The sequence below is a fragment of the Ruditapes philippinarum genome, unplaced genomic scaffold, assembly GCF_026571515.1.
Source record: "Ruditapes philippinarum isolate M1 unplaced genomic scaffold, ASM2657151v2 ctg8108_1_1_1_1, whole genome shotgun sequence".
NCBI classification, from domain to species: domain Eukaryota; kingdom Metazoa; phylum Mollusca; class Bivalvia; order Venerida; family Veneridae; genus Ruditapes; species Ruditapes philippinarum.
In genome coordinates, this window is record NW_026860908.1 from 1,281 (window position 1) to 23,229 (window position 21,949).

The following is a 21,949-nucleotide window of genomic DNA, read 5'->3' on the forward strand; positions in this document are numbered from 1 at the left end:
TTCCACACAAATGGATTGTTAGCATCTTTAGACAATGACAGTTTTTAATACGCATGCGCTTATTGCCTCAATCACATGAAACTCATCTGAGTAAGCAATTAAATATAATAAATCAACAAGAAAATATCTCAATACCTTTTCCTGCTTTTATAGATGTGGTCTTCCGCAGTAAATGCTAAAAGCCTGAAAATTAAGTAAATAAATGTATGTACATAAAGTTTAACGCCTCTCTGTAAGTCAATGGAAGCGACAAAATGAATCTATTAAAAGACATCCATTTATTCACATAATAATTGAAATTAATGAACAAATTCTGAAGATATTTTCTAAAAACTTTAATTATATGATATTAACATAATTGTAGGAAAAAAAATGTGTAACTCTAAATCTTTATGACAAATGATGCAAAGGAGATCATTTCAAAGCAACACGGATATATCTTCTCTTTATGAAACATGAAATTACAGTTAATTTGATTTACGTTTACAAATCACCTTCATCTAGTCGACAATCTCTTTCAATTTATTCGTCATGTAAATTTATGACGAAATATAATTATATTATTTTAGCAGTCAAGTAAATAGTATTCAATGACAGAGACAATCAAGTGTTACAGTAAAGCTCTCTATTTCGTTTGTATTAAGTTTATTATAATAAAAGCATTCCCAGACAGTATTTATTTTACACAGCAGACAGACAAATCATTAGGGAGAAGTATGTTGTCCCTGAGTTTAATATGTGTATATTAGTTAAAAGCTGTCTGCTTTTTTATTGACGTAATAAGTAATGCTGATTTAATTAAACAAACCAATAAAAACAACACACAACGTGTACATTTGTTTCGAGATTAGTCGTGATAACGTCAATCACTTTCAATTTCAAGCAACCATGAAAAGACAGTCATCCTCAACATCTACCAATACTAAATCAATTATAATCATAACAAATTCCAGCATATATTAAACATTTTTATTAGATAAAGCATTGGTTTTGAATTTGGCTTGCCAAAGAAAAAAAAACAATTTATAAAATGGCAAAACTCGAGAATATGGGCACTTTCTGATTATCACGTTTTCTGGGGTAACATTACATATACTAATTACGAACAAATTAAGAACACTTTAAAAAGAATAAATAGTACCATGCGATCAGGGTTTTTTTAATGTGAGTAATGTATGGCTAGACCTTTTTCATACTAGATTTGAATAGGAACCAATACATGATATTTGTGTATGTTTAAAACAGGCATATAACTTAAAGTGTGTGATTTTAAGAACATTGAACATTAAAGATATCATTTAATATAATTGTAAGATTGATAAGTTTAAATGTTTATGCAAAGAGTTGCTATGATTGGAGTTATACTTTGTAATCACATTTCACGGTAAACATATTAAATGAACGTGTCAACTCTCGATGCCTGGACACAATTATTCATTGTAAATAGTTAAAATTTCAAACATCTAGTGATAAAATAAGCGAACGATGCGGCCTATGACCAAACCACACGTATATAAAGGCTGTCCTGGTTCTGCACTAGCACGTGTGACATAATTATATAGAATTGTTTTGCTTAGGATTAAGAACAAAAAGCTTAAATCTACGGCTTACCGTCATTTTGGTGCAAATCAATTACTACACTTGAGTAATGCAATCGCTTCTTTATCAGATTGTTTCAGATGATGTGTTTTGCCATGACTCAATTATATGAACATTAAATATTGATCATTTGAGATAAAACAAGCTTTTAATCTATGATAAGACTTGCGGAAAATCTATGTTTTTCAGTGCAAATCGATCTATTTTGTTTGTAGTAGATTTCTTGACTATAAATATTTTAACTTAAAAAATAACACACTATATGAATCGTTAAACATATATCAAAATACCATTATAATTATGGCCCCTTTGTTATCTGACTAAAAAGTAAACATGTCAAACATGTCATAGTTATCTAGGTAAATATACATATGATTTTGTTGTTGTTGTTGTTTTTTTTTTTTCTTTCTTTTCCTTCCTGTTTGTTGGTGTTTTTTATAGTGGAATGTATAATACGCCATAATACGCCGATCATTTCATTTGCATTATATCAATATCCAGTCTACATGCAACAATATCAATATTACTATATGAGTATTTCGTATAATAATTCAGTTTATTACAAACAATGTATAAGCAAATAAGTGACCTGACAGATACTATTTATGGACATAGACAATTAATATTGCGAAGCTGTCCCACTAGTTTTGTCATTTTATTCAGACATAATGCATAATATATAAATGCATTTACATTCAGTGCTTACATGACAAATCAGATATTTTAAATGCTCAACGCTTAATATTTTTTTCTGCTTTTGTAGCTAATGGCGTGTTAAGAAACCATTAACATATTTCAGTCAAGAATATATTTTTGATAAACCACAACGCATAAGTCCGGTATAAACTCAGTCACAAAAGTCAGTCAGAACATAAAATCAGGTCAGTAATTGTCTCCTTTTTTTCTAAATGCACTAAACATCTTTCTAATTATCAGATCTGTATCACTCATGGTTATCAGTATGATATAATAATTACGTGATATGTCGATTATTATCAGAAATATTTTAATTATTCATAGAACAACTAATCCCCGCGGATATAGCTTGCACAAATTTCTTTATTCATTTATCAATTTACAAAACATGTTTTCTGAATATTAAAGACCATCTATCTTTCATTTTCCTAGAAAGTTTGTGAAATAATACGTGCTGAACATTTTTATGTTCCCTCTAGGATTTATTTTGTGTCGATTCGTTATTTTCCAATACATCTTCGTGAATTTAACAGGTCAGTATACTGCCATATTAGTATGTATGTGTTCGACATATATTTGCGTCGTGCCATGGCAAAACCAACATAATGCGTTTGCGACCAGCATGGATCCAGACTAGCCTACGCATCCGCGCAGTCTGATCAGGATCCATGCTGTTCGCTTACAAACCCTTTTACAAGTAGAGAAACTGATAGCGAACAGAATGGATCCTGATCTATATTAAACATCAGCAGTTATCTCCTCGAGATGTTATCTTGCTCCTGGCAATACCTTACAGATAATGTCACAAACATCGTTATTTGGGCAGACTAATTTTCAATTAGAAAAAAACACATCCATTTTCTGAAACTAATTTCATAACCCCAAAAAGTTTGTTCTTATATTGCAGACATGTTGCCCTTAACAAATGCAACCATTTGTCTCTTTAATCACTCTGATATATTAATAAAATGAGCAATTGTTATCTTTATGTTATACTTATACATCAAATAGCGGTGTGAAGTTGGGCACCGTAGTTGGTTTTTAGTTTATTAAATGAATAACTAACATTTCTATTATTTTTTCGTCAAATGAAGCTATTTGTTTACTTCTTGCCACATCTGTTCTGCTGTTTTATATAATGTCTAAAATATAAATATCCGATATACCTGTAATTCTCTAATATTTTTTTTAATACGAGAGTAATGTTTTAATCTTTAATAGAACAAATCGCAAATCGTTTTAAAAGAAAAAAAACGCGTTTATTTCGAAATACGCAAACAGAAATTATGCTGAAAAAAATGTATTCATATTTGAAATTCGTAAAACCATCATCTTCGATGTAATGAATTACTGTTTTAAACAGGTAATCTACACAATGTACATTCTATAGTGATTATGAAATTCTCATTAAAAGTAAAGTTTCATTTTTTTTCCATAAAATCTATAGTTGGTGCACTTCCTATGGGACGAAACATTACATTTGGTTAATTAAATTGATTTATTGGCAAAATCGTGACAAATGATGCCAAATTATACTGTCGTGAATTAAGTAGTATTTTATTCGATCGAAATTGCAAGTTAAATGCTTAATTACTGTATAAGGACATTTTAAATTGGTTTTATTTTGGATACTTTTCTTAAAATAAGTGAAAGCTGGTATACACAGTGTTATCTTGTTCTCTATTCAATAAATATATAAAGCTTAATTTTTTTTCTTATTATCAAGTTACGTGAATATTTTCGACAATGCTTTTATAACCGTCGTACAAATAATGTTTAATGTCACTACATCTTTTCGGGACAAATTTAACATATTTAACTGATTTTTCATTAGTTATAATTTGTAAAAGGAGAGGACGATCCACTTGTTCCAAGATAATGTTTTATAAGTTTTCACAACCTCGGTTACGGCCATCAAGCTCAATTCCTAGACCGGTGTTTAAACGATAATAAACACCACAGATACCGATATTCTTTCTTAAGCCTATATCGTGTTAAGTCCTTCTAAATTGAACATGAGTTAACCAGTTATTGCACTAATGTGACGATATGTTCTTTTCACTGTTTTTAAATTGTAATGATAAGTGAGTGACCTTGAGTAATTACACTCTATTTACCTGTGATACTAAGTTTGAGGCATACATGTCTATAAAATAAATGCCCAGGAAATAAACTTTATTTTCGTTTTGTTGATATAAATCTTAAATGAAGGAAAGCGTGAATATTATATACGTTAATCTATGAAAATATATAAAACATTTGGTATTTCAATTTTATGAATGCTATGTGTAACCTTTTCATATCAGAAGCACCAGAATGTTAATAAATGCATGATAAAGATAAGTACATCGTTCAATATAAGTTTGACAACACTAGTCCAATATTAATACGCATTGCACTCATCATTGTATAACAACTTCATAAATAACCATTTTGAGAGCTCGAAGCGTGAGCGAAAATGTGCATATTTTTTTCGACGCATGCTTATAGCATATGCACGATTTTCAAACAGATGTTCTGTTTACATTACACGTTATGACTGTTTTTAATACTTTAAAGCGCGGGAATTATATACATTTAGGATATGACGTCTAACATACAACGGCTACGCGATCGCTGCGCAAACTTAAAACTGATGTGTACTGTCATTATCGAAGAGTAACTAGAGAGAAAGTTAAAGAAATAATTATTCGTATATGAACAAGACATAGTAGTTGTGTTCAGTAGAGCTTTCTTATCAACATTTCTGATATGGATTTTATCACACGGACAAAACCCAGTATTGTATTGGTTAGTATTAAACAAATAAGTTGTACTGCTTTCGACTTGCCTTAGCTATACAAGCAACGTTTCATTAAGCTTTAAAATATCAGTATGGTTGTCAGGTGTAAGTCCACATTCAGAAAATAAATGACTGTCTAGAGTGATTTTAACTCATTTTCATCGCTTTAATGTACCTTTTTTTTTCAGCAGCATGAATCTGATTAACTTTTATTTTATGTCATTTAGAGACATTAGCTCAGTTATTATTTTATTTAATGTTGATACGATATTTTGAACTCATTATGAACAAACCTTATGTACAGACTCATTCAAACCCAGTCTGCACTTTTCATGTAATGTTGTAATGCTTCCCAGGGGGTCACTTTTACCAGATACTTATTAATCAAAACCTGCACCTAGTAATATTAATACAAATGTATATTGTTTCCAAGATGTCACTCTTACAAGTAAAAAAATGTGTAAATGTATATCACTAATAAGTCTAGGACAGATCTGTCGGCGTGTTAAAATTGCTTGCAACATTAAATGTATGTCATGCCATGTAATGAAACATGTAAAGTAAGGTCTACGCCAAATTCCATCGCATTTATATCTGACAGTTACACGGAGAAATGCTCAAATCAAACACAAAAACATAAGTTAGCACATTTATCTTGCTGAAGACAATTTAACACAAATCATATCCCTTTCCTTATGTGTAACTGCTCAAAGAAAGTTAAAAATATGTACGTTTGTATGCACTATCTCTATACACATGTATATTCATTTCGTAAAGAAACCGTTTAGTTGTTTTTTTTGTTCTTTTTCAATTTTACATTTTTCAGTCAACTCAGTTTTTGCATCACTGGTTTACGCAATATAAGTCTTTTTTATCTGTTCTGATATTATATGAATACTTTCATATGTTTTAATCAATTTCCGAGAAACACTTGCATCACTACTAAATCAATTCCATTTCTTTCCATTAGATTTTACACTTTCCGTGCTGCTCTTATTAGATGGATGAATTGTGTCTGTGACACTAAAGTGAATCCTTTTTTATGAAGCTTGTTTTATATTTCAAATATTAAATTAAATATTTACAGCAAATGCTAAAAGCCTGAAAACGAAATAAATAAATGTATGTACATAAAGTTTAACGCATCTGTGTAAGTCAATAAAAGCAACAGAATGAATCTGTTAAAATACATACATTTATTCACATACTAATTGAAATTAATGAACAAATACTGAAGACAAGTTTTAAAAACTTTGAATATATAAACATAATTGTAGAAAAATATGTGTTACTCTAAATCTTCATGACAATAAATGCAAAGGAGATCATTTCAAAGCAACATGGATATATCTTCACTTAATGAGACGTGAAATTACAGTCAATTTGATTTACGTTTACAAATCACCTGCATCTAGTCGACAATCGCTTTCAATTTATTCGTAATGTAAATTGTAAATTTATGACGAAATATAATTATATTATTTTAGCAGTCAAGTAAATAGTATTCAATGACAGAGACAATCAACTGTTACAGTAAATCTCTCTATTTCGTTTGTATTAAGTTTATTATAATAAAAGCATTCACAGACAGTATTTATTTTACACATCAGACAGACAAATCATTAGGGAGAAGTATGTAGTCCCTGAGTTTAATATGTGTATATTAGTTAAAAGCTGTCTGCTTTTTATTGACGTAATTAGTTTTGCCGGTTTAATTAACCAAAACAATTAAAACAACACACAACGTGTATATTTGTTTCGAGATTAGGCGTGATAACGCCAATCACTTTCAATTTCAAGCAACCATGAAATGACAGTCATCCTCAACATCTACCAATACTAAATCAATTATAATCATAACAAATTCGAGGATATATTAAACACATATATGAGATAAAGCATTGGTTTTCAATGTGGCTTGCCAAAGAAAAAAAGCAACAATAATAAAATGGCAAAACTCGAGAATATGGGCACTTTCTGATTATCACGTTTTCTGGGGTAACATAACATATACTAACTACTTGTAAATTAAAAACACTTAATAAAAAGAATAAATAGTACCATACGATCAGGTTTTTTTAATGTGAGTAATGTACTGCTAGAGGTTTTCCATAAGGTTTTGAATAAGAACCAATACATGATATTTTTGTATGTTTAAAACAGGCATATCGCTAAACGTGTGCGATTTTTAGAACATTGAACATTAAAGATATCACTTAATATAATTGTAAGATTGATAAGTTTAAATGCTCATGCAAAGAGTTGCTATGATTTCATTTATATTTTGTAATCACTCCTTGGTAGATCAACACATTTCACGGTAAACATATTAAATGAACGTGTCAAATCTCCTAGCTATGCATTGTAGTTAGTTAAAATTTCAAACATCTAGTGATAAAATAACCGAACGATGTGGCCTATGATCAAACCACAAGTAGATAAAGGCTGTACTGGTTCTGCACTATTACGTGTAACTTAATTATATAGAATTGTTTTGCTAAGGATTAAGAACAAAGAGCTTAACACTATGGCTTACCGTAATTTTGGTGCAAACTAATGACTACACTTGGGCTATGCAATCGCTTCTTTATCAGATTGTTTCAGATGATGTGTTTTGCTATGACTTAATTATATGAACATTAAATATTGATCATGTGAGATAAAACAAGCTTTTAAGCTAGGATAATTTAAACCAAACATTCACCAATTTAATACTGAAACAGAGATTCCAAATATTTGATTTAATCTCTCAAGCTGCATTACAAGCCCATAACATGTTTTCACCGTTAAACTAATTGTATTGCTTACAAAAAAGAAAGAACCAAATTACTAAAGAGGGTCCAAAACAGTCAAATTAAAAATGTTGCAGGGACGGTTGATTAGGCTGTTTATGAACGATACTAGAAAAGTGTAAGCTACTGTCTTTACTCCAAACACCGGCTTAAGCAGTATTAAGTATTACACATAAAATGGTAAAATTTTAAAATTACGATTTTATACATTGTTTAATAAAAAAATTGCAAACATTTGAGTGACCTGATGAATTTGTATTTACAAACCTTTTCGTATATTAAGAAGTTTCACGAACTTATCGTATTATTGCTTTGATACTTAAATACACTATTGCGTAATAACGCAAGACAAAGAGTCCTTATGCTGCGTTTAAAACTAATAAACAATGTTTTTTTAAGAGTGTTGTATGAAAACAAAATTAGCTGGCAATCATTTCAAAGTGACTTGCGGGAAATCTATGTTTTTTTTCAGTGCAAATCGATCCATTTTGTTTGTAGTAGATTTCTTGACTATGAATAGTGTAACTTAAAAATAATACGCTATATGAATCGTTAAACATATATCAAAATAACTATATAATTATGACCCCTATAATGACTATGCAGTTTAAAAAGTAAATATGACATAGTTATCTAGTTAAAATATAGTTAAATATACATATGTTTTTTCCCCTTTTTCTTCCTATTTGTTGGTGTTTTCTTTATACTGGAATGTAGAATGACACGCCAGATCATTTCATTAGCATTATATAAATATCCAGTTTACATGCAGCAATATCAATATTACTATATGAGTCACTCGTATAATCATTCAGTTTATTTAGCGTTATGCAAATAAGTGACCAGACAAATACTATTTATGGACATGGACAATTAATATTGCGAACTTGTCCCTCTAGTTTTGTCATTTTATTCAGACATATGCATAATATATATGCATTATGTGCTAAAATGACAAATCAGATATTTTACGTATCTCAATTATCGATTTCTAAAAATATCTACACAGTTATTGTTAGTCATATGTTTTATTTCCGCACGTATTCAGACAACAGACACAACAGCAGGCATGAAAGTAAACATGACAGCTTAGGCTTAATTTGTAAAAACGCTGTTTGATTTTTGGTAAACTATGTATACAATTGCCGTTTGTCTATCATTAAAATGGCTACCTTAAATGCTTAACGGTTAATGTTCATTCTGCTTTTGTAGCTAATGACATGTTAAGACACCATAAGATCTAGTTAACATATCTTCAGACAAAAATATATTTTTGATTAGCCACAACGCATAAGCCAAGTATAAACTCAGTTACAAAAGTAAGTTATTTATCGCTCGTTGACGATAAGTCCATAGAGTTTGTAGACAATATCTATTATCATTTTTATCACTATAAGGAAGCACAACCTATTCATAAATATGTATTCTATAATTCATATTTGTCTGATACCTTTGTCTGTGTATTTGCCGTGAGATATAGTAATGACTGAATAATTTTAGAAGCTATTTATTACTTTTCGAATAAGTGATTGACACTCTGAACGAACTAAAGCAACAATCCTGCAAGATTAAACAGAGGTCTATGTTTGAGGTCAGGAAAAATATTTTCAGTTTATTTCAATCCATGAATAGTAATTAACCTGATTAACCTCACACCCAATAGCCCAAGGCGTTTCTCATAGGGTCAATAGATCAGATAGATTTCAAGCACATTTGCTACAATTGTTATGAAATTGCTTTAATATACATACAAAGCTTTTTGAACTAGCGTGGCATTTTGTTCTTTCTCTATCCAGTACGAAAAGTAAAGTGACCAGAACAACTTCACGTGCTTTGCAAAACGGAAAAAGTAAAGTAAAACTTACAGAAATATCTTATTATCATAAAGTAGCTTACAGTTATAGAATGTCAATGTCAATAATCCTAAAAATCTAATTAAACTTTAGTAATTTTAAAACTATATTATCATTGACTTGCCAAAAAATTCATCCGATGTAAAATCGTGTTGTACTTCACAGAAAGAAGTGAAAATGGATAATAAAACATCATAAAGAATTCAATTGTCTAAATTCAGAGAACGTAAAATCTGATCAGTAATTTTCTTCTTTTTTTCTAAATGCACTAAACATATTTCAAATTATCAGATCTGCATCACTCATACGTATCAGTATGACATAATAGTTACGTGATATGTCTATTATTATCAGAATTATTTTAATAATTCAAAGAACAACTAATCCCCGCGGATATTGCTTGCAAACATTTCTTTGTTCATTTATCAATTTACAAAACATGTTTTCTGAATATCAAATACCATCTATCTTTCAATTTCCCAGTAAGCTTGTAAAATAATACGTGCTGAACATTTTTATGTTCCCTCTGGGATTTATTTTGTGTCGATTCATTGTTTTCAAATACATCTTCGTGAATTTAACACTTCAGTATCCTGCCATATTAGTATGTATGTATTCGACATATAGTTAAGTATTTGAGCCGCGCCATGACAAAACCAACATAATGCGTTTGCCAGATCCATGCTGGTCGCTAACGCATTATGTTGGTTTTGTCGTGACGCGGCTCATTTAATGAAGGTTTATTGCCCGACAAGGCACACTATGCAGCTTTTCTTGTCGAGTATGACCCCGGCGATGTCACCAACAAGCTTTTTAAGAGGGAATAATGTGGAAATGATATACCTGAAAAGTGCTGTTGTTGCTGTTTTCTTTTTTAAATAATACTACGATTAAAGAATTCGTAGAACCTTTTGACAGTGAACTATTTCAATGTACAGGATCTATATTAAACATCAGCAGTTCCTCAAGATGTTATCTTGCTCCTGGAAAATCCTACAGATAATGTCACCAACAGATTATGTAATATTGGCAGACTAATTTTCAATTTGAAAAACATCCATTTTCTGAAGCCAATTCCATAACCCCAAGAGGTTTGTTCTTCTATTGCAGACATGTTAGCCCCTAACAAATACAACGCGATGTCTGTTGAATCACGCTGATATATTAATAAATGAAGGAATTTTTATCTCTATGCAAAACTTGTTTTTCAGTTTATTATTTTCCTTAAATGTATAACAAACATTTATAAATGTTTTCATCTAATGAAGTTATTTGTTTACTTCTTGCCATATCTGTTCTGCTGTTATTATATAATGTCTAAAATATATATATATCCGAAATACCTGTTATTTTTTAATAAGGTTTTTTACGAGGGTAATGTTTTAATCTTTAATAAAACAAATCGCAAATCGTTTTTTTTTAAGAAAAAAAAAACGCGTTTTATTTCATTAAACGCAAGGAGAATTATGCTGAAGAAATGTATTCATATTTGAAATTCGTAAAATAACCATCTTCGATATTTAAAACAGGTAAACTACACAATGAATATTCTATAGTGATTATGAAATTCTCATTAAAAGTAAATTTTCATTTTTTTTGGCCAAAGGCCGTCTGATTTCACCTTTGCTTCCGCTAAAATTAACAATAAAGAAATGAATATCGGCGAATTTTTATTGGTCATTTTAACACTAATAGCCTGTTGGATTGATACTTTAGAAGAGCTTCCGTTATAGGTAGAAGTCTGTTCGATTGCGCGATGGAAAGAAGTGTTCGAAAAAGATATAAGTCAGAATAAAAATTAAAACACAATAATCATATTTTCTAGATGTTTCTAACAGCTTTTCAATAAATATATGAAAACAGATATGACAGATCGCCTTTTTGATACTTTTGCGTTCGATTAGGTTTCTCTTCTTAGCTGATCTAGTCATTATATTCTCTTCTCGAACCGGGATAAGACGATTGAAACGAACTTTCGACTAATTTATAGTTGCAAAGTTGTGGAATAAGTATACAGTATCTACTAAATCTTTGTTTTATTATAAATTTCTATTCAAATCAAATTCCATTTTTATTAAAATCAAATAATGTAAATAATATTATTTAAATCTAAGATGACAATTAATGGGGAAAACATTGCGGGTAAAATGAATTGAAATAAAACTATTGGGGACAAATAAAATGTTCTGTTTGCGGTTTGCATGGTAAGTAGTAGCTTATCCTATGCAAGTTAACAAGTTTGACTTCGGTCGAGTATCTTTTTAAAGATGCTTCTTGTTTTTCATGAAATGTATTGTCGGGACACTTCCTATGGGATAAAACATTACATTTGGTTAATTAAATGTATTCAATTGCAAAATCGTAACAAACGATGACAAATTAACTGAATTAAGTAGTATTTTATTCGATCGAAATTGAAAATTAAATTATTAATTGCTGTATAAGGAAATGTTAAATGGATTTTATTTTGGATAATTTTCTTAAAATAAGTGAAAGCTGTTATACACAATGTTTTCTTGTTCTCTATTCAATACACTTTAAGCTATACAGCTTAACTTTTTTCTAAGCATCAAGTTACGTGAATAATTTCGGCAATGATTTTATAACCATCGTTCACATGATTAAATTCAGGACAAATTTAACATATATAACTGATTTTTCATTAGTAACAATTATTTGTAAAAGGAGAGAAATATCCATTTTTTTTCCAAGATTCTTGGACACGTGACATGTTTTATAAGTTTTCACAACCTCAGTAACGGCATTCAAGCTCAATTCCTAAGCATCGATACTCCAAATCGGCGTTTAATAGACAATTAAAACCACAGAGACCAATAGTGTTTCTTCAGCTTATTGCAGTAACGTGCTAAGTCCTTCTAAATGTAACAGGAGAAAACCAGTTATTGCACTAAGGTGACGATATTATGTTCTTTTTACCGTTTCTAAAGTGTGATGATAAGCGAGTGACCGTGAGTAATTGCAGTCTATATACCAATTGTACTACGTTTGGGGCAAACATGTCTATAAAATAAATGGCAAAGGATTAAACGTTATTTTCGTTTTGTTTATATCAATCTTAAATGAAAGGAATATTTTGAAAAGAAATAAGAAATTAAGAAATTGTGAAAATTATTTAGGTTAATCTATGAAAATATATAAAACATTTCGCTTTTCAATTTTATGAATTCTTTATGTGACCTTTTCATGTTAATAAATGCTTGATAAAAGTAAGTGCCTCGTACAATACAGGTTTGACAACTGTGAACTAGTCCAATATTATTCAGCATTGTACCCACCAGTGTATAACAACTTCATACTTAATTATATTGAGAAGTGAGAATAATGCAGATTTTTCGAAGTGAAAATGGTGATATCTTTTTGCGACGCATGCTTCATCATATGCACGATTTTAAAACAGATGTTCTGTTTATATTACACTTTTTGACTGTTTTCAATATTTTAAAGCGCGGAAAATATATACATTTAGGAGATGACGTCAAACATACAACGGCTACGCGATTCATGCGCTAACTTAAAAGCAACTGATGTGTAATGTCATTATCGAAAAGTAACTAGAGACAATGTTAAAGAAATAATTATTCGTATATGAACAAGAAATAGTAGTTGTGTTCAGTAGAGCTTTCTGATCAACATTTTTGAAATGGATTTTATCACACGGACAAAACCCAGTATTGTATTGGTTAGTATTAAACAAATAAGTTGTACCGCTTTCGACTTGCCTTAGCTATACAAGCAACGTTTCATTAAGCTTTAAAATATCAGTATAGTTGTCAGGGATAACTCCATATTCAGAGGATAATTGACTCTCAAGAGTAATTTTAACTCATTTTCATCGTTTTATTGTACCTTTTTTCAGCGGCATGAATCTGATTAACTTTTATTTCATGTCAATTTAAACACATTTAGCTCAGTTATTAGTTTATTTCATTTTCATACGATATTTTGAACTCATTATGAACAAACCTTATGTACAGACTCATTCAAACCCAGTCTGCAATTTTCATGTAATGTTGCTTTTTTAATGCTTCCCAGGGGGCCAGTTTTACCAGATACTTATTAATCAAAACCTGGCACCTAGTTATATCAATACAAATGTATATTGCTTCCAAGATGTCAACTTGTAAAAGTATAAAAAAATGTATATCACTTTTAAGTTTAGGACAGGTCAGTCGGTGTGTCAAAATTGCGTGCGACATTTAATGTATGGCATTCCATGTAGAATAAGACCTACGTCAAAATTCCATCACATTTATATCTGTCAGTTACTGGAGAAATGGTCAAATCAAACAGAAAAACATAAGTCAGCACATTTGTCTTGCTGAAGACAATTTGACACAAATCATATCCCTTTCCTTATCTGTAACTGCTCATAGCTTTTTCAGTCGTGCGCCTCGCGAATAAAAGGTATTATCAATGATTAATATTTTCTTTGGGGAAACGTACATAGCTGTTGCATATATAACTGATAATATGATAAACAGTATTTTGCTTTTGTAATTTCGTTTCACGAATGTATTCATTTTGTATTTCTCATGATATGAACGTCATAAATTTACATGAATCAATTTCTATATAAGTTTTTACTTATGCAGCAACACATTTCATTTTGTATACATACGTGCGATTCGTGACACACATATGTTTTTCTCCTTAAATTACCTAGAACAGGCATCCAATTTTTAGTAATTCAGAAAACTGATATATGTTGACATCTTTAATTTCAAAATGCACATGCTTCATTGAGTAACTTAAAAGGAAGTATGATTCAAATTAACATGGTTAAGGAAGTTAATCAGTTTACACAATTCCCATCTGTTCAAAAAAGCATTTAATTCCTTAAGAAAATGAACACCGTTAATATCTTGTTTACATGAAAGTGCTTTAGGGTTAGTAATTAGTTAAAAAACCATGATGGTCGGAAACACATGTGTCCAAAGTTATCAACTATCAGAATTAATGCAAAAGTAAAATTATGCCAACCTTTGAATTATTTCTCACATTTCAAAACATTTAGATACACGTAATTTAGAAGATGACATACCTTTATTTTCATTACTGAAAATTATTGCTAATTACTGTGAACTAGTCGCAATATTTGAACTACATACATTCCAGATGGATATAATGTCATGACGCATACCACATTAATTGTCTAAAAATGTCTTTTAGTTTCAACTGCAACGTTTACAATAATGAAATCAAGTGTATATTATACTCAAAATTATAAAAAAAGAAATGAAAACAAAAAACGAAAAGATTCACATTGAATAATTTCTAGTTACATTAGAAGTGGTATGTTCATTAATATATAATGCATACAATTGCTAAGATATTTCCTAAGGGATAATGCATTGTATGTGATGTCGCATTAATATTAATTGATAAAAGCATGAGATGAGTTTAATATTATTTTGTTCGATCGAATTTCCGAAAAAAAAATATGTTGCATCGGGAAAATTTAAATGAATTTCGTAAAGGATTATGTTCTTGAAACATATAAAGCTGTAAGTATCAGCAATACTTTCTTTTCTTGTGTTTTGAAATATAATCATACATATCTATTAGTTTTTTTATGCCGTTCCACAATTATATTACTTTTCAATTCAAATATCTACTGATTAATCTTAAGCAGATGTATTCCTTTCCTCAAAAGGGTTCTTATTGCTGTACTTGTACGAATGAGGTTATATTGGCGTTTGATATTTTCTTCAATAAAAGTGAATTTTTTAACCTCAAAAATAAGAAAAATTTATTTACTTTAATTACATATAGGTTTGAAAGAGATTCCGATCAATACAACTTAACTTATATGGCAGTACTTAGATGTGTACTAGGAAGATACATGAGTTGAAAAGGCTAAATCGATAACAACATTAAATTTGGTGCTGAAATATATCTGTTTTTGAATTATACAAAAGCACATTCCATTATTACAATACTTACAAAATATCTATCAGATAATTCAGATGTTCTGCAGGGAATTAGCACTATCTAGAAATTCAACACATACAGACACTTGTTTCTAAAGTAATCTGTTGAGTATTATTGTTTCATGAATATTTCATTGAAACACCGAAGAATGATAACATTAAAGTAAATGTAACTTTAGTCGTTCACAATGATATAACATTTTTTTAAAAATCGTGAACTTTGTCACCAATAAATCATGTATTTAGTACAACAACAATTTAAGGACAAGAAAGTATTACAATTAATTTAACGAAAAAGGTTAACGTAAAATTATTGAAATAGCAGATATCTATTTCAGCTCAGAGTTTACGATTTTGTTTCAAACTATCTGATAGCAATGGTTAAAATCTAGTTACATTTTCCGTTACTCCATCGTCACTTCGCAAAAAAACCTTCTGGAGCTTAGCTTATTTGCTATAAATGGTTTTGACATGAAACTTGGTGCAACTTATTGACTTAACAAGAATTTTAAGAAAATGAATTATTTAAAATGCATCATAATTTGGAAAAGAGAGTTGATAATTATTGTAAAAAAAATATCACCAACGACAAAAAGAACTCCCGACATGATTATTCTATATCTGACATGCTTTCAGGGAACTGCCTGTCAATGTTAATTGGCATTATTGAAATAGATGGCTGTACAGTGGATAAAATGATGTCGAACGTAATTTCAAGTTGCCAATGTTCTTTTCCAATCAGTTACTGTTGTCAATGGGAACTGTTACAATGACAAAAAAAATCAAATGTTGATGTAAATTTACTAGAGTACATAAAGAAAACATGAATTAATGCAATAAATAACTGTACGTTATTTCTTGCGGAGGTTTCAATTACATTCAATATCTCTTGAAATCATATACAATTATATAATCCCAAAGGTTTGTTAAGGAAATAATGTTTTCAAAACTCGAAAATGCTTTTAAATATTCATAATGACATCTTACATTTTAATGAAGCATCAAGGCTATTTTTCACTTCGTTCTACGATGGAAGTTACGAAAATTGTCTTTTTTAAATCATAGAAAATTCCATTGTTCTTACTCTTTATAGATTATTTTACCTAGTTAACACGAGGGATGGATAAAATCTTCCACCAACACATCTATAGTAGCTCTTTTATATACGAGGGATGTCCGGAAAGTTCTTATATTTCTCCTACAACCAATTCAGAATTTAGTTTAAATGTAGACCTTAGTAAAGAGTAATTACTAGCAAACCTGTATGAACATAGATGTTCTACTCACCATGCATTTGAATAATAAAGATGCAAAATGGACCAACTTTGTTTAGATTAAATCATATAGAATATTAATTTTAATTATGTTACCTTTTCAATCTATTATGGTCAAGTTTCATCCGAGCCTGTTCAGAACGGTACAAAATATTTGTACATCTTTTGTCCTAGGATGGGTAAGTTTCTCTTTGTGCAAGACTTGTAACTTTTAATAAATTGTTGAAACATTCCAGTTCGTGTAAAACGAACGATTGCAATTGTTATAGGCTTGAATTATTTTTGTAGTTTTGATTTTTTGAATATAAAGGACAGTTAACCAGTTAATCAATGCAATGACAATGCTAAATTTTGAAAAGATCATAAAGATCACACATCAAAGTTCACCACGATATGGTTTTATATAAATACAGACAATGCAATTGGTTGATATTAAGGCTCACCGTTGACATCTTTAGGTCATACAAAACATATACATATAACTGGTCTAGGATGAAATTAAAGAGTATTTAATATCTTTAATAAAGACATAAAATAGGACGTCGTATTTTCTTTCCAATTAAAAAAATGATCATAGAAGTCATATCATATGTCTTGTTATTGTCATATCGATATCCGCTGCGCTCAAAAGCATGGTCATTTGTTAAGCATGCTGTCTTTGTAATTTCATTGTAAATCACTAACCGCTCAATAACTATTATAGACGAATTAAAACTTAAAACAAGAGCGATCAGTGATCATATGTGTTGCCAATTTGTGTGTTGCAGCTACTGTGTGCAGCTGAGTGCATAACCCTAGGTATGTTAATTTTAGTAAGAACATTTTAAATATCCAATTTACAAATTCGTACGATAATAATCCGTCATATATACTTCTGATGGCCTCATATGCGAATGAATCTTAATTAGGGGACTGTAATATGTGCGTCCATAATGTCCACATCTGTGGATCATTTGTAAAAGTAAACCAAAGTAAAAACAAATGTTAAAGATAAATAAATTTATCATTTGCAAAAGAAGTACATGCGTAAGCTTGCACATTACTACATTCGATTGTCGAAATCGCTACAATATTAAATAAGATATGATGCTATTCAATTAACATCTCATTTCGTCATAACTAAACGATACCTCTTTCAGAGATTTGTCTCTGTACATTTTCTTAGCGAGATACTGAATTATGTTTTTCGATTTGCCCCTAACATTATTTGACAAATTCCGTGCTATTTATTAGGACATAACTTCTACAGGCTAATAGACATTCCGTATTCAATTATTGTATATAAATATTACATCAGCAACGTTATAAGGTATTAGGCTTAAGGTGAATTGAGATGAAATCTCAAGTTTTGTTTTCCCCATAGCAAGATTATAGTCTCATAATTGATTGTTATGCTTAAAACACCGTAATGCTATATTGATCGCCTGCTCGTATTTTTATTGCATTTTTATGTCTTTGGACTAGTAGAATTTTATCGGAGGCATATTTTAAATTACACTCTTTAACGGTGAATAATAAAATTTGTAAATTTTGAGCATAATATAATAAATAATATATCTTACAATGATAAGCAATACTTAATATAATTCCTTTTCTGACATTTTTCGATCTTTCGACTAAAGTTAAGGGTATTTTATCATCATTTTATGGACAAATCGTAAAAAATAGCATGCATATTACTTATCATAATGTTGCATCGAACATACAGAAATTAAAAAAAGAATGAGTATAGAATGGTAAGCTATATTTTGTTTAACACATGAAAAGGTCAATTGAAAAACTATAGTTAAAAGTGAGTATTTTAATAACTGAATATTTTTATTGACATTGTATACTTTCTTAAGAGACTGAGTTGATTATGCCTTGTACGAATTACGATAATCACATAGATAGAATGTAATTTAAGCTGAATTTAAATTGAACGGATTGTTCAAAAATAGCTTTTTTTTAACAGCTTTTTTTTGCATTTTTTCACATTCTTTCCGACAACTTAGTTGCGAAAAACTGTAAAATATTTTTTTTAAAAAGAAAGAAATGGCTATATGTAGTTGACAAACGGCATCTACCAGATACGTGCCGTTTTCTACATTTGATTTTGGTGCAATATAAAAAATAAAATGTTTGAGAGCAACTAATTATAGCCTGTATATAAATGTATTTTGTCTAGACTCTAATTTTCTAATGTTTGATTTAACAAAAATGTATCGTTATATAAGAATTTAAATATAATGATAACATTATATTTAGATGAATAAATGTCTGCAGGAATTGCATGATTTTCTGCAACATTTGCCGTAACAATTCATTGTTAAATATACTAAATATTCGCAGATAAGTTTTTATAAATGTTTTGCATTGAGGAAAGTGTATACAAATATAATATGCCTTTGTTTATATGAACAGATGGTGTACATTAACCAATTTTATTCGAATGAATTTAAGAAAACCCAAATGAAAGCTTTGTATTTTTTGTCTTGTCTTTTGCTTTTGTGTTAAGAAAACTTGAATAAATAAAAGAAAAATATAAACTTACTTAAGACATTAATATTTTAATACAATACCTGATTTATACTACCATTACGTTTTATGACATGGTGTAATTAATTTGTTTGATAAACTTAAATGTTTAAACTACTATCTACTAAAATGTTTTCAATAAAGATAATAACTATTCTGCTTCCGTTAAAATAGAAATTGGCTGCATGGTACGACTATTTATGGGCATGTTGTTTATGCACTTTTATGACGCTGCTTCATTCGAAGTCATTCCAAAACTATTAGACTAAGTCTTTGCATATTTTTTTCTAAGAAACATTGAAAGATGCCGGGACAGTAAGAAATGCAAGCAGCGTTGAAGTTGTGCATATATTAAGGAATCTTACAACACGTGTGACTTATGGATATTTTCTTAAAGATAATGAAGATAAGTTTTGTTCAAGTTGTTTAATTGATTAAAATAGAAGCAAAATATCGTGTTTGAAAATAAGTGTCCCGGGCGATATACAATTATCACGCCAACGTTATTGATGTCAATGAATAATTACCGTTGCCGTTATCATTTATATTGTACAAACTACGGGAATCACTTATAAAAATGTTTAGAACATACAGCATAATACCTTGTGTATGCTGTATGCAAGCTCATATGAAATTTCTTGGTTGGGGGCTTAAAACTTAATGCCATGGTTATTAACGCGTCCCAAAGTGATGTTGTCATGTTAAACCGTCGTGTTCAGTGTTTTGTTTTATGTATATTTTATAATTATTATAGCTTTGATACATTCAATATTATTCTAAGAAGCAGTTGCGGAAGATATGCATCACATATAGAAATGTATTGTATTTATTTGTCGATGTTAATTGAGATTTAGTTTTTTTACAGGACAACCCAACGTATTTTCTAAGCAACACTCATTTCAATATTACAATTCTGTTTTTCTTTTCCACACATTAAACGGATCTCATAGAGTCTTATAGCTCTTTACAAATTAATCTTATACTGATAAATAAATTATATGACCCTTTGTTTCCAGTACAAAAACACATAACTCTTGTAACAAAGATAATAGTAAATATACAGAAAGAATATAAATCAATGTGATAAGGAAATAATAACATATACAAATCGACGTACTGGTTTTTTCAGACAATGCGATTGAATGCTATTTGTAACATTTAATTTCTTTTCCTAGATTTATATTTCTTTTTGTAGTTATGGCTATTTATTTCGATTTCTTCGGATACATGGTAGAGGAAAATGATCGAAGATCTTTTTTGTTTTGCATTCACTTTGGACATAGAGGAAAACGAAATGCCCAAACGACAAAATTGAAAATGTTAGGTTCGGTTAGATTGAGTAAGTTCATAGACGGTACTGGAACGTGCAATTAACTGTACATGTCCCATAGCACCGGCTTAAGCAAAATACAACATTTAAACATGAAAATAGTGATCTTCTATACTTAGAAACATTCGCAGATGTATTCATATGACGGTTATCATAGAATTTTTAATGTAACATGTTAGTGTTATTCAGAGTAAAAGCGGCGTATGTTCCCCAAATTAAAAGAAAGCGTGTTCCGTAACGAGAAAACAATTACCAGAACTAAATAAAATATAATTTTGAAAAGGGGCTTTGAGGTTATGAAAACTGCATATCACACACAAAATGTCAAAAAGACAAATTTGAAAATCAGGCAAAATAATTATGCTAATGGTGATTATACAGCATTCAAGTAGAAATAAAAAGTTTGAAAAGTTCCGATACTAGTAATTTACAAAATTAAATACAAATTGCCAGATGCCAATCGCAAAAAAAAAACTGTTACCTAAATTTTAAACAAAGAAAATGTGACTCCCTGCTATGTGTTTGTTTATAACATTTCATAGTTATCTTTCTATAATAAAAAAAACTTTCTTACATGCAGCCAGTTGATTTTTATGAATTGAGGCATCAGAAATGAAACCAACGATCGTTTGATGCGACTTAATTGCTTATCGTTACTGGGATTTATCCATCCATTAGCTCCTGCAGGTGAGATGGTTTTAAGACCTTGTGTTGCATTTAGTTTATAATGACGCCATATGATATAAACTATGCCGATGCACGTTCATAAAAACACACAAACAAAAACAACAAAACAAAAACAAAGTTCAAAAAAATACCATAACATATACACCAGCATTCATGGAATATTCATGGAAAATAAAGGTTTAATATGCAGATGTTACGGGCAAATATCGCATAAACCTTTAAATAGTTTTATATATCCTGGACAATTGAAATCGCATGGACTTAATCGAGAAGAACCTACTTTGTTGAATCTAGATTTATAAAAAAATAAAGGAAAATGGATCTGCTAAAAAACTATATGATGTGATTATTTGAAAATATTCCTTATTATATTTACCAAATAATTGTTGCCTTTGGCCTTTGTCTGATGACGAAAACATACAATGACTGATTGGTAAAATTACTTCAGACATTTTCATCATTACTAAG